Below are 23,878 nucleotides of genomic sequence, written 5' to 3'. Positions count from 1 at the left end.
GTACAAATTAAAACGAAACTGTTTTAATTCATACCAGAAGATGAAAACATCTGTCCTTTTCGAAACTAGTCGTAAATAAAAATAAAACTCGATAAAGTGGTATATTCAAGTGTGTAATTTTAATAAAAACAGTAATATTAGGGCCAGTGCACCTGTAGATCTTCCCGTACATGACATACTCAAAGCTGTCCTGCCTTGTGGCTTCCTTGTCTTCCGGGTTCCACTCCCCCCCGTCCGGATAGCCGTCCTCGCGGAGGGTAGTCGCCAAAACCAGCCTGGAACAATGTCGATACATAAGCAAGACAATCAGTACTAGTTCATTCTGCTCCCCGTCAATTTGTTCTATAGTTTGGGATCATTGTATGGGTGATGAGTTATGCCCTTTTCAATATTGTGAATGGTACCCAAAAAAGCCCTATTCAATACTGTGAATGGTGCCCAAAAAAGCCCTATTCAATACTGTGAATGGTGCCCAAAAAAGCCCTATTTAATACTGTGAATGGTGCCCAAAAAAGCCCTATTTAATATTGTGAATTGTGCCCAAAAAAAACATATTCAATATTGTGAATGGTGCCCAAAAAAGCCCTATTCAATATTGTGAATGGTGCCTAAAAAGCCCTATTTAATATTGTGAATAGTGCCCAAAAAAGCCCTATTCAATAATGCGAATGGAGATCAAAAAAGCCCTATTCAATATTGTGAATGGAGATCAAAAAAGCCATATTCAATACTGTGAATGTTGCCCAAAAAAGCCTTATTCAATAATGTAAATGTTGCCTACAAATCTCTCATTGAATGGGGTAAATGTTCCCCGTAAACGCCCTTTTCAATAGATTAATTGTTGCCCAAAAAAGTCCTTTTTCATGGTGTTATTGGTGCCTAAAAATGCCCTATTCAGTGGTGTAAATGTTGCTAACAAATCGCACACTCCTTTCAACAGAGAAGGAGTTACCGAAGAATGATGTGTTATGGCGAGGAATGGAAAGTGTTCTTTCTTGGATATTAAACAATTTTTAATCAATTTATTCTAAAATCAATATTTTGAAATGATTTCATTTAAGGAGCTGCGTAGAAAGCTTGCAGCAGAAGAGAATGCTCAAAAAAATTGAAAAAACCATCTGTAAGCAACTGTATTTGTACATTTTATATTCATAAACAACCTTCAGCTACCAAAATCCAATATCGCTCACTCCTTTCAACAACGTCAAATATCGTCAATTTTCAGTTGTGCATGTTTTCGGAATACCTAGAAAATGTACTATATCCCAGCAAAAGCGGCATATTTTTAACTTAATATTTACCCGTTACAGGGCAGAAAGTGTTGTTTTTGCATTATGAAGAAAAGGTATGGTTTAATTATTTTTTTAAATTTACTAAATATTTTTCAAATGGAGAAAAAACATTCAGGTTTTACCTTAAAACATCCGTTGCACAGTAAAAAGTTCAAAACGTGGCTCGATATTTATTTTTAATACATTTCATTATATTTTTAAACTTTAAAAACGATCTCCTGAAAAATCAAGTTTTTTGATTTATGACGTTCTTGAAAGGAGTGAGCGGTAAGTAAACTCACATCCTAGTAAAATCATACACCTAAGTAACTTCGCCGCTAATTTAGAATCAATAAAATTTATAAACTCACGCCTCTAGCGAGATAGCGAGTGTTTTTGCCCAGAATTTTCACTCATGAATTACATGAAATTATAGTAACTTTAAACATAAAGAGTAAATCCACTCACGGGTAGGCATAGGCTGTGAAACTTAAAAAGTTGAAGCCTGAGTAGGGTCATGATAAGCGGTGTTCCATAAGCCGTAGCTAGATTTCAGAGTCACTTGGACGTTAGGTGATTAAAAAAAAAAACATAACGTCAGCGGTCGGGGAACTTTTTTAACAATTACACCAAAATATTTTAGCGTAAGTCGGTATCACCTCCTCCCCCCATTTTAGAAAGTGTGTATATTTAAAATAACACTTTTTTATTGATTTAATTTACACGAAAAATAAAGAGTTTTTTGAGAAATGATGTTGCTTCGTGGTTAATACAATTACTTTAACCGGATCCACGCGGCTCGCATAACCGTATGTGTTTTAACAAAACATGCCCCATACGCGGCTGACATAAGCGTTTGTGTTTTTACATTGCTCCAAGTTTCCAACCTCAGTTCAACTTGGAGGGATTTTTTCATGGTGTGGAACTTTGGATAAAATAATACGTCAATCCTCGGCCTTATGACATCTGTTGAAATATCTGACTAATAATTTGTAACATCACAAGGATAAATAAAAGAACAGATCCCTGATTTTTCTTGCGGTCGGTAATTAATCTGCGCCATAATCATGCCCTATATCTGTCTCACTCTCGACGCTACGCATCGCCAGTGGGTTAAGAGTGACACACGATGCGTGTTTTGATTTATTTATGTTACGATCTAATTTGTTTATATTACGATATATTTCAAGAATAATGTGACACGCGTGTATTATAGAGTACCAAAAAGGCACAATAAATCCCATTGAACGTTTTTGTTTAGGAAAATAAATCGTTTCTTAACTAAATACATGATAAAAGTAATCATTTAAAAAACGGCGAAATACTGCCGCGCACGGGCGTCTCTTAGGAACAAAGTTAACGCGGTTATAAGGTTAAAATTGGACCTTTTTTTATGTAAAAGCAATTTGAAAAGTCTTTGGCGTTTATTTGATTTCTGAATTGTTTAAATTTTTAAAAATACTAACAAGCCCGAGTAGAATCATGATGCTTAAAAGTTTATACATTCAATTCAATTCAATTCAATTTATTTATAGATAATATACACAACGTAAATTTAAATCGTATACATTAACAAAAATAGAAAATAAGCAAGAATACTATTGCTAAAGGTGTACAAGAATCCGACTTCGGAGAACTCCTTCAGACACATGGAACAGATCCATATCCAATGAGATATTGTTCAACATAGCGGTAGCTCTTCCTGCAGGCATAACCATCGGCAGGTTGGTCCTGTGTATAGGAATGTGAAACAATCTATGCCGACGCTGTCTTAGCTAACTATCGGGAACATACAGACCAATGTTCCGGATAATTTCAGGATTATCCATCATACCGCGCAACAATCGATAAAAATGCGTAATCAAATACACATTCCTTCTAGTCTCTAGACTGCTGTAGCCGAGCATACCCTGAAGAAACTGGGTCAAGTAGAGCCGAGGATAACATCCGCACTCTCTCATGTAGAGATACCTCAGAATGTATTAACTGCCAAGAGCGTATTAAGACGCATAATTTTCTGTGATCAGAACGCCGCTCATACAAAAATTATGTCTTATGACGCGCCGTTTCAAATGGGCTTTTAGTAAAGAAAATCAATTATTTAAAATGTACAAATATATTGAACGCATAGTGACATCTATTGAGAATGTCTTTGCATACTTAGAATTCAAACAGAATTTGTTTTTACCACTTTAAACGTAAATTAAAGATAGCTTTGTCGTCGGAACAACTGATGGCGCTCAGGGTTGTCCAATAATCCCCGAGTTGCCGTCACTGCCGAATCTGATGACAGTGATTTTAGTGTGGATTCTGATGATTTTTAATTTTTAATTTTTTTTAAATCAGTGTGTGTGTATACTTTTAATATTAAACTAACAGAAACAATTATTTTTGACATATAATTTAGTTTTCATATTTTCTATGATAAATTTTGTGACAAACCTGCACCATGAACAATTAATTTTATGATAATGGATAAATGACTGCACGACTGGCGCGCTCTTCATTTATTTGGCAAGTTTTATAAATAAACGTTAATACACTTTCAATAACAATATGTTTAGAAGGTTTTATTTTTGTCGTAAAATTCGCGGCGTGCTGGGTACCGCCGTACATGTACCTGCCGGCAGTTAAAAGGTTTTTAAAAAAATGTTGACCTAACCTAAATTTGTCGCCGAGCTCCATCGGGTATAGCCAGGAATTGATGTCAAGAATGAGGTCCATCTTGAAGGATTCTGACTCGCAGTGCAGTCTGCTCGCCCTGTCGAACTTTTTCCCCTCGGGATCCATATCCTTAATGTTGAAAATATCCTCGAAAAGAACGCCCGTCATTTTGAGGTTGGAATTCCTCCTCCCGCCAAATACGAATAGCCACTAATTTAACAATAAAAACACCAATATTATAATCAAACCACGTCTTTAAGCACTGTTTTCATAAATAAATATGCACGTTTGCGGTTAACTAATGGAGAACAGTCTAACTAACACGAATGATAAACGTCAACAAACTTCCGCTGCACTGTATACCGCCATTTGTCGGTTTTCTGACATTTAGTGAGGTTATTGAAATAAATAATCACGATAATCGAATAATCGATTTGTTCGGATGATAGTTCGGTTGATGGATGATTGCTAGTGTTTTTTCAAATGTAAATTATAATTACATGTCTTTTGTGGTCTCAATCTTGTGGATTGGTTTGCAGCAACAAACGATTCCTTTATCACCATTCTGGTCTATTATGCGCCACTCGCTTCAGCTATTCAAACGTTTAAATATGTATTATTATAAAATCGCGAGTGTTTTTGCTAGAATTTTCACTCATGAACTACATGATGTTTTAATAACTTGAAACATAAAGAATAAATCCACTCACTGTAGGCTACACAACTAACTTAAATTCAAATTCAACTGAACAAGCCCTGGGGTGCTCAGATTTTATGAATGATTTAAATATAAACTAATAAAAACAAATTTTGCCGGACTAAATAGCAAGCACCTCGGCACTAAAATTTAGCATAAAGGTGGATACTGACTGGAACATTTGGTCGTAACGTAACACGTAACGATGCGAGCATTCAGGCAGTCAGTACAGCGAGCCGAGCGCTCCATCCACAGTTTCGGATGCTCGCTGATGCTCGCCGCGATCGATGTTACGACGAAATGCTCCGATCAGTCTCCACCTTAATACATTATATGAATAATGTATTCTTAAGCTTGTCAAATACTCAATTTTCTAACGCTTATCAGCACCCAATGGTGCATAAGGCACTGCTTTGTATTTACGCAATGTTATCTTGATCGTTACTTACATGAAGGCAAGGTGATCATTCTTGCGCTTCAGGGAGCAGTCCAGGTTAATATTGAATAAATATTAGAGTGTAAAATCACTAATATTTATTAACAACTCCCCATCTGGAAATCGAACCCAGGAGCTCCAGCGCGGTAGCTTAACACGCTAACCACTACATCACGGAGGCGAACAAACACTGCATAGAGGACTTTAAATAACCCTTGTTACACTTTCCTTATCATACATCGTTCACTGTCTAAATACCACTTAAAAACACTGCTACATGACTACCGGTTTTGGAAAAAGTATTCCATCATCAGGTCAAATATAGACTTCATAATCGTTATAATGATTACTTGAACTGATGACGTGGGCACTTCATGAAACTTTCGCCCTAGATTAGAAAAAAATATTGGATGGATGTTTTGTTTACACGACTGCTTCTGCATAAATGCGATCAATCTTGCAGTCTTTATATTTTTAAAATGGAGAAAAAAAAACAGATGGCGCAAATGTATTTGCTTTTGTATATTTGCTTGTTGGCAACAGGTTCTATATATTACAATGTATATGATTATTATTAAACCATATCCACTCCCTATGTAGAACAAATGAAGTCCACAACTGTATCCAGGCTTTTTGTCAGCAGCAAGCTGCCTTGGATCCTTCCAAGTCAGGTCCACGTCATGAAGTTCTGACGAGAACTGCCGACGAATTGTCAGCAGTGGTCGGGAACCTGATGCCTTGTAAAGGAGGCGAGCTTGATGACGGCTCTCGGCAGACATGCGAAGTACATGGCCAAGCCAACTGAAAAGCCTTTTTTTACCGATAGTTGTGACCATCACATGCCAAAAATTCTAACATTCTATGTGTTACATACTCGGAATTATACTAATTGACTACCAGACGAATATATCAATTTGAGATAAAGAATCAAACAACACAAACGTAACCGATTTTTCAACCATCTCTCGACACTTCGACTATTGATATCGGTGGAGTAGCCCATCACTAAACTCGCAGGTGACATAGACAAAAAACTAGAAAGAATATATTTTAAGGTGGATACGTGCAGATAAAATATTTATGTCTATGTTCAAAAATCGTTTGGTACCTACTTATAAATTGTATGTTATTTTCAATAAGTAATTTTTTTGTTGATTGTATTTCGGATTTAACTAACTAACCATCACGCCGCTACAGTGCAGGGGTAGGCAGAGAGAATAGAATACCAAATTTAAATTATTCAATACATTTAAACGAAATATCGGAAAGAAAGTGAGGCGGAATTGGGAATCAGGTGAAGCACTAAAAAATGTTTTTAAAAGCGGTATGGACTTGCGAAGCGAATGGATAATGGGAGAGAAAGCATGTTTGGCTAATGTGATCAGAAGAACAAAACAAGGATGTCCAAAAAACACGCAAACTTTTTCTGTCTTTAAAAAAAAGTTTTTTAAATATTGATTTATTATTAAAATTAATATAATGGGAAAATATTTATATAACATGTGATGTTTAACCCATCGGCGTACCTGCCGCCAAACTTTGGCGGTAGGTATGTTTTTACATTCGCAAATCAGCCGCAGTTTAAGCCACGCCCCCATCTGTGGTAATTCATATTATAAGATACTTTATTGTCTTCTTCTTCTTCTTTTTGTAGATCCTAGGGATCTGTTTGTGCCTCCGCATGTCGCTCTAAGGATGTTGACTCCCAGCTGTGTTTCCATCTTTTCGGAGGTCTGCCTGGGGGTCTGCGTCCTTCAGGGTTGCCTCGGAGGGCGATACGTGGAAGTCTGTCTTCTGACATTCTGTTTATATGTTCCTTCCAGTATCGCCTTCGTTGTCGTCCCCGCCTCACGATATCCTCCGTCTTGCACATGCCCCGGATGTCGGTATTCCTTACTCGGTCTCGCAATGTGTTTCCGGCTGTGGATCGGGGAGTCTTCATCTCGGTGGTTCCAAGTGGAGATTTTGTTCTGGAAGTATCTGCTCTTGCCTCAATCCCATAAGTGGCTATTGGTCCAACACATGTTTTGTATATTTTCATGTTACTTTCTATTCTCGTGTGTTTTTTCTTCCACACCGAGTTTCTAAAGCATTCGGATATAACTGCAGCCTTGCTTATTTGTTTCTGAGTCTCACCATATAGACCAGAGCTCCGCAACCGGTGTGCCGTGGCACACTGGTGTGCCATGAGCCGGATACAGGTGTGCCGCGATCAAATTGAATGTATATGACATTTTACAGTTTTTCATTTTGTATTTAATACACGATGACGAATTATTTTTCATAATATTGTTTGTTTTTCAAAATGTAGGATATAATAATTCTCTCTCTCTCAACCCTTGTCCGCACCCCAATGGTGCATAGGGCACTGCATCATATAAGCGCAGTGTTATCTTGATAGTTAACACATGAAGGAAAGGTGATTAGCCCTCCGCTTCAGGTACCAGGCCAGGGTAGTATGGAATAAATATTAACAACATTTTGAGTGTGTCCAAATACTTGTTAACAAAATCTGGATTATCTCCAATTACAGGAGTTATTTTCATATTATTTTTTGACATCTCATCGAAGATGAAGAAGAATATGGAAGTCTGGGCATTTACGGGGCTTACGACCGTCATAGGCTGGTTTAAGTGATCACTTTACACACGTGTAACATTCACCAATTCTAATATAAGAGTTTCTGCTTAATAAAAAAGCTTCTTTACATCTCACCAATAGATGTCTCTAGTGAAGTTCTAGTGATTCAAGAACAATGTTTCTAAATTGGTTCATATATATAGAACTTCCAAGAATTTGAGTAGTGTGGTTGTCAGTAATGGGTAGAATTGGTGAATGTTACACGTGTGTAAAGTGATCACTTAAACCAGCCTATGACGGTCGTAAGCCCCGTAAATGCCCAGACTTCCATATTCTTCTTCATCTTTGATGAGATGTCAAAAAATAATATCAAGAAATATTAGACTGAAAAAATCATTTATATTTATTTAACCCTCCCCCTGGGAATCGAACCCGGGACCTCCAGAACGGTAGCTGAGCGTGCTGACCATTACACTACGGAGGCAGATAATAATTACTACAATAAAATAATTTTTCATTGGTCTATATATACTTAATCTTTTGGTGTGCCGCGGAACAATAGGAAGGATTTTAGTGTGTCATAGGTGAGAAAAGGTTGCAGAGCACTGATATAGATCACCGTAGCTACTGATGTCAACTCCGAGATACTTGAACTTCATCACCTGTTCAACGGTTCTGTTGTTTACAACTAATTTGCATCTAACTGGACTCTTTGATATGGTCATGCCTTAAGTCTTCTATTAAGTATGATATCTACAATTCAGTAAAGAAAGCTTTATGTAATGCATTATTTCTTATAATTTTTATACAAATTTACTGACGACACTTGACCAAAGATGTCCCTGTAAGGATGGAATTATCCTTTTGATTAAAATATCAACTAAAATCTGTTAAAAATCAAAACTTTACTTCCCAGGTTTAATGTTTTATTGAGTTATTTTTTCAAGTTTCTTGTCAATTGATCACATTTCTGGTCTAGACACGATAAAATACGTGCATAATAGTTATATGTACCATATTTATTGGTAAAACAGTAAAAGTTATAATTTTATGAGGTGTGTTAACGATGAAGATAACACTGTGTTTATATGATGCAGTTTCCTATGCACCATTAGGATGCGGATAAAGGTTTAAATACAAATATATATATATATATATATATATATATATATATATATATATATATATATATATATATATATATATATATATATATATATATATATATATAAAAATATATATATTTGTATTTAAACCTTTATCCGCATCCAATATATATATATATATATATATATATATATATATATATATATATATATATATATATATATATATATATATATATATATATATATATATATATATATATATATATATATATATATATATATATATATATATATATATATATATATATATATATATATATATATATATATATATATACTACTACTACTACCATAACGCCGTTTCCCCGCAAGGATAGGCAGAGAGGATGGAACGCCACACTCTTCTGTCCTGACATACACTCCTCGCCTCCTTCACATCCATACATCTAGACATACATGCCCTCCGATTACGCAGACTTTTGACACCGCCAGATTTTAGGTTCTGATTGATCTGATCGTGCCAAGTCTTTTTCGGTCGTCCACGTTCTGTTTTCCCTCTCACATTCGCCACATATATTTTCTTAGTCATTCTCTCGCTATCCATATATATATATATATATATATATATACATACTAAATATATGTATATACTTTATAAAATACAATAGTAAAAATGTTGATGTAAATAACTTCCGTGCCAAAATAATCCGACATTCGCAAACACAAATTTGTACACACTTAAAACCAATGCAAACAGCTTCACCCCCGGCCCATACATCCCGCGCGAATTGTAATAAATGTCATAGACGAATTCCTCGCGCGGGCGGTAGGTACTCGCCTTATTGTCGCTACTTGCCCCGGTTATCCGGGGGGGAGGGCAAGAGGAATGTTTTTATTAATAGGGGGGACACGCGCTTCTCTTTAGCGGCTTGTAATCTGTTCCGAGGGGGAGGTAATGATTCAATAAATTTGGGCAAAGTATGTACCTGTTCGGAGCACCCTCGCGGGGTACCTACCCACACCCCTAAACAAGCGCAAAGAGAGCATCCAGCCTTTGTATTGTCTTCTTTATTTTGTTTTATTAATGTTTTATTTGTATACATTTATTTCGCTTTCCCAGGGGGGGGATGAAAATAAATATTGGTGATTTAATACTGTAATATTTATATAATACTGGTTCCTGAAGCGCTATACGATCACCTTACCTTGTAAGTAATGATCAAGATAACACTGCGTCAATTTGAGGCAGTGCCCTGTGCACCATTAGGTGCGGATAAGGGTTTTAATAAAAAATACATCTATTTAAATCACATTTTTTACATATTTAAAAAAAAAATAATTCAGAGACCCTCCAAGCCACCTTGTGTGTCTTGTCGGTGGAGTTTTTTTTTAATACGTTTTTTATTGTTTCTGTCTGCCTCCGTAATGTCAGGGGGGTTCATATAAATTTTTGTGATTTTTTCACTGTAATATTTATTCAATATTACCATGGACTGGTACCAGAAGCGGAGGGCTGATCACCTTTCCTTCATGTGTAAACGACCAAGATATCACTGCGTTTTATGACGCAGTGCCCTACGCACCATTGGGGTGCGGATAAGGGTTTCATTATTATTATTTATATTGTTTTCAACGATTTTGACCTACTATGGACACAAAAAAGAAAAAAAAATTAAGAATATAAACATTTTACAATTTTCATAAAATTAACTGTCGATCATTTCCCCATTCCTTTATTTCGCCTTTGTTCCATATTTTATTTTGACCTCTAACCTCCGTCAGCAACAAATTAAAAATGTTTGTAACGATATATTGCAGTGCTGGACTCCCATATTTACTGTTAATCCTTGGGACTATCAAACCTTCGTTGGGGGTATATCTTGTTTTGTTCGCATGCCGCGTCCGGTGACTTGAGCAGCGAATCAAATATATTTACTTATAACCCTTATCCGCATCCCATGGTGCATAGGGCACTGCATCAAATTGACGCAGTGTTATCTTGATCATTACTTGCATAAAGGCAAAGTGATCACTCTTGAGCTTCAGGAACCAGTCCAGGGTAATATTAAATAATATATAAATGTATATATATGTATATATATATATATATATATATATATATATATATATATATATATATATATATATATATATATATATATATATATATATATATATATATATATATATATATATATATATATATATATATATATATATATATATATATATATATATATATATATATATATATATATATATATATATATATATATATATATACATATATATTTATATATATATATATATATATATATACATGTATATATATATATATATATATATATATATATATATATATATATATATATATATATATATACATGTATATATATGTATATATATATATATATATATATATATATATATATATATATATATATATATATATATATATATATATATCTATATATATATATATATATATACATTCGTGTGAGAAAACGAGCGCTACTAAAATACATTTTAAATGCTTTGTTTTCTTCAAAGCCGTCACGAAGTCGTGACAGTTATTATAATTTTTTAATAGGGGCTAATTAACAATTGTATTACCACGATTTTAAGTTAATCACCACGACCAGACGTGTATAAAACGTGGTAAGCCCAAAGGAACCTGCTCACAACTCCATTGTACCTACCCATTCGATAAGGACATCTCGCAATAAAAAGGTATTTTTCTCGACTCTATTATCATAATTATAACCAACTTCAAACCCTCATCAGCACCCAGCGGTGCATAGGGCACTGCGTGACATAAAGGTAGCGTTTTCTTGATCGTTGACACACGAAGGAAAGGTGATCAGCCCTCCGCTTCAGGTACCTGTCCAGGGTAATATTAAATAAATATTACAGTGAAAAAATCACTTATATTTATTTGATCCCCCTGGGAATCGAACCCGGTACCTCCAGCACGGTAGCCGACGAGGCTGACCATGTACATAAATTACCAATAAATTTTGTACATATTACTATTATGCACCTAATTTATCTAAATTAAATTATATTATTATATTTAAAAATATAATTCTATCCTTACAGGGACATCTTTAGTCAAGTGTCGTCAGTAAATTTGTATAAAAATCATGGGTAGAATTAAAATAGAAAATGAAATTTTATGGCATTTCTCATGTATGTGATTATAATTCAGGATTCGGACCTCACATACTAATAAAAGAGTTTCTGCCCAATAAAAAGCTTCTTTGTAAAGTTCTAGTGATTCAAGAATAATGTTTCGAAATATTTATAGAGCTTCCAAGAATTTGAGTAGTGTGGTTGTCAATAATGGGTAGAATTGGTGAATGTTACACGTGTGTAAAGTGATAATTTAAACCAGCATATGACGGTCGTCGGCTTCGTAAATGCCCAGACTACCATATTCTTCTTCATCTTTGATGAGATGTCAAAGAAATAATATGAAAAATAACTCCTACAATTGGAGATAATCCAGATTTGTGAACAAGTATTTGGACACACTTTGAAAATTTTGATGATTGTTGATTTTCTTTTTTGTATTTGCGTTTACCAGCTATGCGTTTCTTGTTCCTGCTGCTGGCCTTCCTGGCGCTCAACTTAGCTGCGGCAATAGCTGCTACTCGGGCCCCAGACAGCGCCGACGCGTGGCTGCCCGACGACAAGGGAGGGCCTGTCGAACTGCCCGAAGTAAGTTGTGATTCCACCTCGGATAGTGCCCAGTGCACCACTCTATTTACCCTTCCCTTCCGCGTGATATGTAGTGTGTCCACCATATAAAAAAGTGGTTTTAAAACGGGAAAAATGTGAATTCCTAAATGTTGCTTTAATTGATCATAGTTGAGGTTGTAATATAACAGTTGTGTAATGTTAGCTATGGTAAAGTATCTGAAAAAGAGAAAAAAAATACATAGTGAGTAGCCGCAATAGCTAGCGTAGCGACACGACCGTCGCGTAAGACGATCTGCGCACTGGCGCAGTACACACGTCACGACAAGCGCGTATAATGACATGGGAAACGTTTGTGTATTGGTGATTTTATCCCCGATTTTTTCACTAATTGAATAACATTATACTATAATACTTTCATGTATGTAATACGTGATTATATTACGGAGGAATACAAATACTGTGACCCCGTATCTATTATATTTTATATTGATATTCTCATTTGAAAAGTGGAGTTGTAGTAAATACATACCACCGGGAGTATTATAACGCGTAGATATATAGCTCACTCCTTTCAAGAACGTCATAAATCAAAAATCGACAATCATCAGTTGTGCATGCTTTCGGAATGTCCAGAAAATGTACTATATCCCAGCAAAAGCGGCATATTTTTAACATAATATTCACCCGCTACAGGGCAGAAAATGTTGTTTTTGCATTTTGAAGAAAAGGTTTTGTTTAATGAATTTTTTTTAAATATACTAAATATTTTCAAATGGGGAAAAAACCTTCAGGTTTTACCAAAAAAGATCTGTTGCACAGTAAAAAGTTCAATAAGTGGCTTGATATTTATTTTTAATACATTGTATTGTATTTTTAAACTTTAAAAACGTTCTCCTGAAAAATCAAGTATTTTGATTTATGACGTTCTTGAAAGGAGTGAACGATATAGCTGTTTGCAATCAGAAGGTAGATAGTGCTCAAACATTTAAAAAAACATAAATTACAAATTGATGATAATAAGGAAGGCAAAGGAAGAAGGGAGTTTAGGGAAGGAGGTAGAGGGAGGAGGTTTGATGGACAGTTAGGGTTCTAATGATAGATAGTAATGTCTCAGACGTTTCTTAAAAGTTATAAGAGAAGGTGCATTTGTTTACGCGGAGAGCATAGTCTGGCCGCTTGGACAGAGAAGGAGTTACTGAAGAATGATGTGTTATGGCGAGGAATTGAAAGTGTTTTTCTTGGATATTAATCAATTTTAATCAATTTATTTTGAAATCAATGTTTTGCAATGTTTTATTTAAGGAGCTGCGCAGAAAGCTTATAGCAGAAGAGAATGCTCAAAAAATTTGAAAAAACCATCTGTAAGTATCTGTATTTGCACATTTTATATACGTAAACAACCTTCAGCTACCTAAATTCCAATATCGCTCACTCCTTTCAACAACGTCATTTATCAAAAAACGACAATTTGCAGTTGTGCATGTTTTCGAAATGCCCAGAAAATGTACCATATCCCGGCAAAAGTGGCATATTTTTAACTTAATATTTACCCACTGCATGGCAGAAAGTGTTGTTTTTGCATTTTGAAGAAAAGTTTTTTCCTATATAAATATATAAATATTTTTCAAATGCAGGAAAAACCTTCAGGTTTTACCTATGAAGATCTGTACAGTAAAAAGTTCAACAAGTGGCTTGATACTTATTTTTAATACATTACATTATATATTTTTAGAGGAAGACCGAGAAAAACTTGGCACGATCAAGTATGCCAAACACTTGATCGAAAAATATAGAAAGGTGTGTTGAAATGGTTTGGACATGTGGAACAAATGAGTGAAGAAAGAACGGTAAAACAAATTTACGAGGCGAATTTAAGTGGAAAAAGGAGCAGAGGAAGACCGAGAAAAACATGGTACGATTAAGTATGCCGAATACTTGAAAGTGGTCAGGTTAGGAGTTGAATCAATCGGCGGGTGTGTATGAGGAGATGCATGAACGTGGAAGAGGCGAAGAATGTTTGCAACGACAGAGTGGTGTGGCGTTCTATTCTCTCTGCCTATCACTGCGGGGAAGCGGCGTGATGGTTAGTTAGCTAGTTATGCATTTTTAAACTTTAAAAACGATCTCCTGAAAAATCCAGTTTTTTTGGACGTTGTTGAAAGGAGTGAGCGATATATCAAGAGCTACATGACACATGTTGCTCTTGAGAGTGAGCTATGATACAGAGGGAGGTCACAATAGACCTAATACGGTAACATAAGTGATGCAAGATCCCTTGACTTAAAAAAAAACTCTGAAATCCAGCTATGGCTTATTCCATTGTTCTGCCGCGTGTGTGCCTTGGCACACTTCGCTCACTCCTTTCAAGAACGTCATAAATCAAAAAACTTGATTTTTCAGAATAACGTTTATAAAATGTTTAAAAATATAACACAATGTATTAAAAATAAACATCAAGCCACTTTTTGAACTTTTTACTGTGCAACAGATCTTTTTAAGTAAAACCTGAAGGTTTTTTCTCCATTTGAAAAATATTAAGTATATTTAAAAAAATAATTAAACAATACCTTTTATTCAAAATGCAAAAGCAACACTTTCTGCCCTGTAGCGGGTAAATATTAAGTTAAAAATATGCCTCATTTGCTGGGATATAGTACATTTTCTGGACACTCCGAAAACATGCAGAACTGAAAATTTACGATTTTTGACTTATGACGTTCTTGAAAGGAGTGAGCGACTTGTGTACCGCGGTGATTAGTTGGTGTACCGCGAAAAAAAAGTATGGTTTTGTGAAAATAGCACAATTCCTCCATATTTTAATTGCCAGTGCTCAGTAATATAGGCTCACATTTCATATAAACATAATATGTTAAATATGTTACCATAATATGGTAACATAATGTCCGCCTCCGTAGCGTAATGGTCATCACGCTCGGCTACCGTTCTGGAGGTCCCGGGTTCGATTCCCAAGGGGGGTAAAATAAATATAAGTAATTTTTTCACTGTAATATTTATTCAATGTTACCATGGACTGGTACCTGAAGCGGAGGGCTGATCACCTTTCCTTCATGTGTAAAACGATCATGATAACACTGCGTCTATAAGACACAGTGCCCTATGCACCATTGGGGTGCGGATAAGGGTTTTAATAATAAATAATAATATGGTTAATATGCACCTCTGAAATTTCTTAATTTGGTAGGTGTACCTTGAATGGAAACAGTTTGCTGAACACTGGCTTATGCAACACCGCTTATGCTTCAACATTATAAGTTGTATAGCCTATACTAATGTGCAAAGGCAAATAGCCGCATGTTAAAAACAGTAGGTTTGAGATAAACGACTTTGCAGTTAACTTAAAATGGTGTTTTTTTCCAAAACATGTATCAAATTAATACAATTTTGCGGCTATTTGGATAATGAATATCTCGGTAAAGGAAAGAGATGGAGCGAAATCTGTGATTGTATATGATAGAAGTTAGTCATAAGGATGCTTTGAGCCGTGTTAAGCCAAACAGCCGCAACTTGAGTTACGGCTAGTTGCATTTACAAATTAGTTTTATATTTTTCAAATGGATACATTTTAACTTGTCAGGGTTAATCGTTAATATGGAATAAATTGATACTAATATAAAATACATATTCCATAAATTATTTTTTTTAAACTTTTTTTATCCGTAAATTACTCACACCCCTACTCTTTTCCTTTCAACACCCTCCATTTTCCACTGCTTCTTAATCATTGAGAAATTAAACATGCTGTATAAGAAACGTTTGTTTTCTCTATATTTTCTATATATATATATATATATATATATATATATATATATATATATATATATATATATATATATATATATATATATATATATATATATATATATATATATATACATCCGCCTCCGCAGTGTAATGGTAAGCACGCTTGGTTACCGTTCTGGAGATCCCGGGTTCGATTCCCAAGGGGGGGGGGGGGGTCAAATAAATATGTGATTTTTTCACTCTAATATTTATTCAATATTACCCTGGACTGGTACCTGAAGCAGATGGCTGATCACCTTTCCTTCGTATGTTAACGATCAAGATAACACTGCGTTTATATGACATAGTGCCCTATGCACCATTGGGGTGCGGATAAAGGTTTGAAGAATATATTTATATATATATATATATATATATATATATATATATATATATATATATATATATATATATATATATATATATATATATATATATATATATATATATATATATATATATATATATATATATATATATATATATATATTTATATATATATATATTTATACATATATACTATGGTAAGCACGCTTGACTACCGTTCTGGAGATCCCGGGCTCGATTCCCAAGGGGGGGGGGTCAAATAAATATGTGATTTTTTCACTCTAATGTATATATGTATATGTACGTATATGGTATATGGCCCAAAAGATTCATCGCTCAGATATTACAGCTCCTATGATGTAGATCATTTGAACGAACGGATCTCACCAATATCCGCCTCAATTTTTAATATGTTATTTATATTTCTTTACAGGTTTTCCTTTTGAAATGGATACATTTTCTCCCCTTCTAAACACAACACTTTAATGTAAATAATAAAATAAGCATTACCATACAATAACTTCTTTTCTTTTCATGCATTACTTTATCAAACCCCTTGCGTTCTTCATCTTCTCCTTCTGGCCTCTATCCACAGCTGAGTGGTGCGCAGGGCACCGTGTAGAATAAGATATGACAGAATACCGGGTATGTCCACACATACCTCGTCTATATCGTCAATAGGACTTCCAAGGTGGCTTGGTGGGTCTGTTCTAAATATGTATAAATTGTGATCTAAACAAATGTATACAAATAAATAAAAATAAAAAAGTGATAGTATTGGGGTAAAAAACCATGATTACTTTTCCGCATGTCAGTTAAATGACATTGATGTGACAAAACTGTGGTTTCAACAAGATGGCGCAACATGCCACACGGCGGGTGTCACCATTGATTCATTGCGGGAAACATGGTCATCATGGTCAATGCGTCATTTGACGCAATGGACCAGTGAACTGGTAATCATATAAATACAAATATGTATAAATATATATATATATATATATATATATATATATATATATATATATATATATATATATATATATATATATATATATATATATATATATATATATATATATATATATATATATATATATATATATATATATATATATATATATATATATATATATATATATTTATATATATATATATATATATATATATATATATATATATATATATATATATATATATATATATATATATATAATATTTTCTGGCGTTACTCCTGTATGTGATTATAATCCAGGATTCGGACCTCACATACAAATATAAGAGTTCCTGCTCAATAAAAGCTTCTTTTGATATCACCAATAGATGTCTCTAGTGAAGTTCTAGTAATTCAAAAACAATGATTCGTAATTGGTTCATAAATATATTTATAGAACTTTCAAGAATTTTAAGTGTGGTTGTCAATTATGGGTAGATTTGGTGAATGTTACACGTGTGTAAAGTGATCACTTAAACCAGTCTATGACGGTCGTCAGCCCCGTCAGACCACTGTTGACAAGCATTACACTACACACCCACTAATGTCGAGTAGTACAAAAACATGAAGATCATCGCTACTTCGAGAGTCGGCCCCCTCCGCGTGGGGTGAATGGAGACTGCTCACCTACATGGATAACTCCGCTTTTTAATCTAATCCCTCAGGCCTGTTGTATATTAATTAAACGCGATATGGAATCGGCAGTACAGGGTGGTCTTGGAATGGATCGTTGTCAGACGATAGGAATATCTAATATAACATTATATATTAAAAAATATATATCGCTCACTCCTTCCAAGAACGTCATAATATTAAAAAATATATATCGCTCACTCCTTCCAAGAACGTCATAAATCAAAAATCATCAATTTTCAGTTGTGCGTGTTTTCAGAATGCCCAAAAAATGTACTATATTCCAGGAAAAGCGACATATTTTTAACTTAATATTTACCCGCTGCAGGTCAGAAAGTGTTGTTTTTGCATTTTGAAGAAAAGGTATTGTTTAATTATTTTTTTAAATATACTAAATATTTTTCAAATGGAGAAAAAACCTTTAGGTTTTACCTAAAAGGATCTGTTGCATAGTTAAAAGTTCAAAAAGTGGCTTGATATTTATTTTTTACAAATTGTATTATATTTTTAAACTTTAAAAACGATCTCCTGAAAAATCAAGTTTTTTGATTTATGACGTTCTTGAAAGGAGTGAGCGATATCTATATTCAACAAAATTATTATTTACAAAAGTCCCAAACATAGAAACCATTTATAAAAAAAACGCAATTTTTCAAATACTAAAGGATGACAAATATTTGAATTTAAAAAAGTCTATCTTCGAGATTCCTAAATGATTTTTCAACTCCAAAATGCAATACTAAGCAATTTCAACAAAACTTCAAATATTTGGGAATTAAATATTTCAAAAAACTCGCTAAAGAAATAAGAAAAATAGAAGATATAAAAATTCTTAAGAAAAAAATTAATGTATACTACAACATTTTGAGTGTGTCCAAATACTTGTTCACAAAATCTGGATTATCTCCAATTACAGAGGTTATTTTCATTTTGAATTAAAAAGAATTTGATTTAAAATGAAAATTACTCCTGTAATTGGAGATAATCCAGATTTAGTGAACAAGTATTTGGACACACTCAAAATGTTGTAAATAAATTATCTGGTCAAATTATAAGCTTAATAATAAAAATGAAAATGGTATTTTCTGGCGTTTCTCATGTGTGTGATTATAATCCAGGATTCGGATCTCACATACTAATATAAGAGTTTCTGCTTAATAAAAAGCTTCTTTACATCTCACCAATAGATGTCTCTAGTGAAGTTCTAGTGATTCAAGAACAAGGTTTCTAAATTGGTTCATATATATAGAACTTCCAAGAATTTGAGTAGTGTGGTTGTCAATAATGGGTAGAATTGGTGAATGTTACACGTGTGTAAAGTGATCACTTAAACCAGCCTATGACGGTCGTCAGCCCCGTAAATGCCCAGACTTCCATATTCTTCTTCATCTTTGATAAGATGTCAAAAAATATAATGTATACTTCATATAAATCTGCAAAAAATATAAAAAAAAGACTAAATAATAATAATCAATAATATAAAACATTAAACTATGAGTGTAAGTCCCTCTCCAAGCACAAGAGCTCAGTCTCTTTTTTGGACAGGCACAGCGAATCTAAAACCAGAAGTTTGCCATATCGCTCACTCCTTTCAAGAACGTCATAAATCAAAAAAACTTGATTTTTCGGGAGAACGTTTTTAATGTTTAAAAATATAATACAATGTATTAAAAATAAATATCAAGTTTTTATTGTGCAAGAGATATTTTTAGGTAAAACCTGAAGGTCTTTTCTCCATTTGAAAAATATTTAGTTAAAAATATGCCTCTTTTGCTGGGATATAGTACATTTTCTGGGCATTCCGAAAACACGCACAACTGAAAATTGACGATTTTTGATTTATGACGTTCTTGAAAGGAGTGAGCGATATGCGCCCTTGAGGTAGTGTTTTACAAAAATACTATACAAATTATTATTATTATTATTTGTATAAATGTTCAGAAAATGTATTATGTTTTACTTAAAAATGTAACCATATTAAATAAATTAAAAAAAAACCATACCATATAAAGGATTGTATTAGACTCGTGAAGTGTTTATAACAGCCGATATAATCAATATTTTCATTCATCATTTTCCTTTGCAAAATTCGCCTTCGAAAAAACTTTATTTTCGTGAGTTGGCAATGTTTCGTCCACTTACATTCGCCTCATAAATTTGTTTTATCGTTCTCTCCTCACTCATTCGTTCCACATGACCAAACTATCTCAACACACTTTTGTTTACCCATCGGCATTTATGTTTAGTTAGTTATATATATATATATATATATATATATATATATATATATATATATATATATATATATATATATATATATATATATATATATATATATATATATATATATATATATAAATATATATATATTTATATATATATATGAACTAAATAACTAACTAACCATCACGACGCTTCCGCTAACAATCGAACACCACACCACGCTGTCTTTGCAAACGTTCTTCGCCTCTTCCACGTTCATGCATCTCCTCATACACACCCGCCGATTGTTACGACTCCTAACCTGACCACTTTCAAGCATTTGGCATACCTGATCGTGCCATGTTTTTCTCGCTCTTCCTCTGCTCCTTTTTCCGATTACATTCGCCTCATAAATTTGTTTTACCGTTCTCTCCTCACTCATTCGTTCCACATGTCCAAACCATCTCAACACACCTCACATAATTTTTTTTTCAAAACATGTATACAAAGACACTAATTGAATGTATCCCCGCAAGTAAGAAAGTTGCCCCGCCCGGAGAGGAGGTGATATGGTTTGTCAAACAATGAGGCGCTAATATTTTGCACCTGATAAAACGAGAACAAACATAGAAATGATCTTTAAATGCAGAAAAAGGTAGCGTGCACTACAGATTGTTTTTTGTGGTTTTATCGTGCGTCTAGATCAGAAATGTGATAAATTAATAAGAAAATTTGAAAAATAATCAATAAAACATTATACCTGCGATGTTAAGTTTTGATTTCTAACTGATTTAACTTGATATTTCAATACAAAGTATTATTCTATCCTTACAGGGACATCTTTAGTCAAGTGTCGTCAAAATAAATTTGTATTAAAATTATAAGAAATAATGCATTACAAAAAGCTTTCTTTACTGATTAGTAGATATCACACGAAAGTATCTTCATAATATGAACTACTACGGATGTTATTCGAATGTAAAAACATCCTTACCGCCAACGTTTGGAGGCAGATAGGCCAATAGGTTAATTTTATCGATAATTTTCAATTTTCAATTTCAATTTCACTTTATTCAATAAAAAAATAATATATTCATAACAAACAATATTCAAGGCGTATATATTAAAAGTAAGCAAGAAGACTTAAAGGTGTAGAAGAATCCCGCTTCAGAAAACTCCTTCGGACACATGGAACCGATCAATATCCAATATGATATTGTTCAACATAGCGGTAGCTCTTCCTACAGGCATAACCATCGGCAGGTTGGTCCTGTGTATAGGAATGGGAAACAATCTATGCCGACGCTGTCTTAGGTAACTATCGGGAACATACAGACCAATGCTCCGGATAATTTCAGGATTATCCATCATACCGCGCAACAATCGATAAAAATGCGTAATCAAATACATATTCCTTCTAGTCTCTAAACTATTGTAGCCAAGCATACCCTGGAGGAACTGGGTCGGGTAGAGCCGAGGATAATAGCAGTACTCTCTCATGTAGAGATACATCAAAAACTTCTTTTGGACTTTCTCTACCATAAGAGAGTACTTAAGCTCGTGTGGCCATCAGATCATGGAGCCACTCTCGAGTCTACTTCGCACCAAGGAGTTATAAAGAGTTCTCAGCACGCGGGTATTTTGGAAAACCCTGGCAGTACGCAGAACAAATCCTAGCATTTTCAATGCATTACTACTGACTGCCTCTATATGATCGTGAAATGTCAGGGTGCTCACAAATCTAACGCCCAGATCCCTAAAATTCGATGCTCGCATCAGATTTTGGTCGTTCATTTTGTAGCGATAAAATAAAGTTTTTTGGGCCGTGAAAGACGTGATAATGCTTATCTCAGCTTTGCATTCATTCGTCTCTGATGAGATGCCGCAAAACGTCGTGAAGAATGTACTGCAGCACGCGTCCGGAAGCGGAAGCGAGCTTGCGACCCCCCTGTAGTATGATCCGTTCATCCCTTTGACAAAAAGTCGGAATGTAATAATAAATACAGGGTGAAAATTTGTTCCAGCGATTTAGTGGCGACCGGCGACCCTCAGTGTCCCCCCTTGGAGCAGTTTGTCACTCATTAATGGGCGCCTCCCCAGCCTTGGCCACCACGCACTCACACTGCACTTCCAGACAGTTGTATACAATATATCCCTCACTCCTTTCAAGGACGTCATAAATAAAAAAATCGACAATTTTCAGTTGTGCATGTTTTCTGAATGCCCAAAAAATGTACTGTATCCCAGCAAAAGCGGCATATTTTTAACTTAATATTTACTAGGTACAGGGCAGAAAGTGTTGTTTTTTGCATTTTGAAGAGAATGTATTGTTTAATAATTTTTTTAAAAATAATAAATATTTTTCAAATGGAGTAAAAACCTTCAGGTTTTACCTAAAAAGATCTGTTGCACAGTAAAAAGTTCAATAAGTGGCTTGATATTTATTTTTAAAACATTGTGTTTTATTTATAACTTTAAAAACGTTCTCCTGAAAAATCAGGTTTTTTGATTTATGACGTTCTCGAAAGGAGTGTGCGATATGTGTCGCCTACTTTCGAAATCCGCCAGATCCACGTAAGATAGTTTATTATATGAAGGCAAGGTGATCACTCCTGCGCTTCAGGGACCAGTCCAGAGTAATATTCAATAAATAATATAGTGTAAATTCACTAATATTTATTCTCACCCCCCCTGGGAATCGAACTTGGGACCTCCAGCACGGTAGCTTAACACGCTGACCATTACACCACGGAAAACAACATTTTGAGTGTGTCCAAATACTTGTTCACAAAATCCTCCAATTACAGGAGTTATTTTCATATTATTTTTTGACATCTCATCAAAGATGAAGAAGAATATGGAAGTCTGGGCATTTACGGGGCTGACGACCGTCATCGGCTGGTTTAAGTGATTACTTTACACACGTGTAAAATTCACCAATTCTACCCATTATTGACAACCACACTACTCAAATTCTTGGAAGTTCTGTAACCTTGGAAATTTTGAAACCTTGTTCTGTAACCTTGGAAATGTTGAATCACTAGAACTTCACTAGAGACATCTATTGGTGAGATGTAAAGAAGCTTTTTACTAAGCAGAAACTCTTATATTAGTATATGAATGCTACACGTGTGTAAAGTGATCACTTAAACCAGCCTATGACGGTCGTCAGCCCCGTAAATGCCCAGACTTCCATATTCTTCTTCATCTTTGATGAGATGTCAAAAAATATATATATAATTATATATATATTTTTTATGTTTTTTTTTTGCAGTGCCCTATGCACCATCGGGGCGCGGATAAGAGTTTGAACGAATGAATCTCAATGTATCTGTGGATATGTTTTTCTTTTGCATATGTTGCTGCTGGTAACCCAAATAAATAATATAATTTAATAATAATAAAATTAATTAAGTATCAAATTTATATTTGAAGCACTTACTTTGTGTTTTTCCATTTTAT

The 23,878-nt window shown here is 34.2% G+C and overlaps 1 long non-coding RNA gene and 1 pseudogene across 1 annotated transcript; one reads left to right on the top strand and one right to left on the bottom strand.

Moving 5' to 3' along the window:
* Window positions 1-34: 34 nt before the first annotated feature.
* LOC148300024 (DNA-directed RNA polymerases I, II, and III subunit RPABC3 pseudogene) lies at window positions 35-4,297 on the bottom strand (annotated as a pseudogene).
* An 8,156-nt stretch (window positions 4,298-12,453) lies between these two features.
* LOC148300023 (uncharacterized) lies at window positions 12,454-17,092 on the top strand. The gene is made up of 3 exons (XR_015839007.1): window positions 12,454-12,477; window positions 13,762-13,820; window positions 17,021-17,092. It is a non-coding gene; the product is annotated as an uncharacterized LOC148300023 (long non-coding RNA).
* Window positions 17,093-23,878: the final 6,786 nt, after the last annotated feature.

This window comes from Brachycentrus maculatus, unplaced genomic scaffold (genome assembly GCF_059751285.1).
Source record: "Brachycentrus maculatus isolate JH-2025_06_01 unplaced genomic scaffold, ASM5975128v1 h1tg000852l, whole genome shotgun sequence".
In the NCBI taxonomy this organism is placed as follows: Eukaryota; Metazoa; Arthropoda; class Insecta; order Trichoptera; family Brachycentridae; genus Brachycentrus; species Brachycentrus maculatus.
Note: the sequence above shows the minus strand (reverse complement) of the source record. Positions and strands in the feature narration are given on the sequence as shown.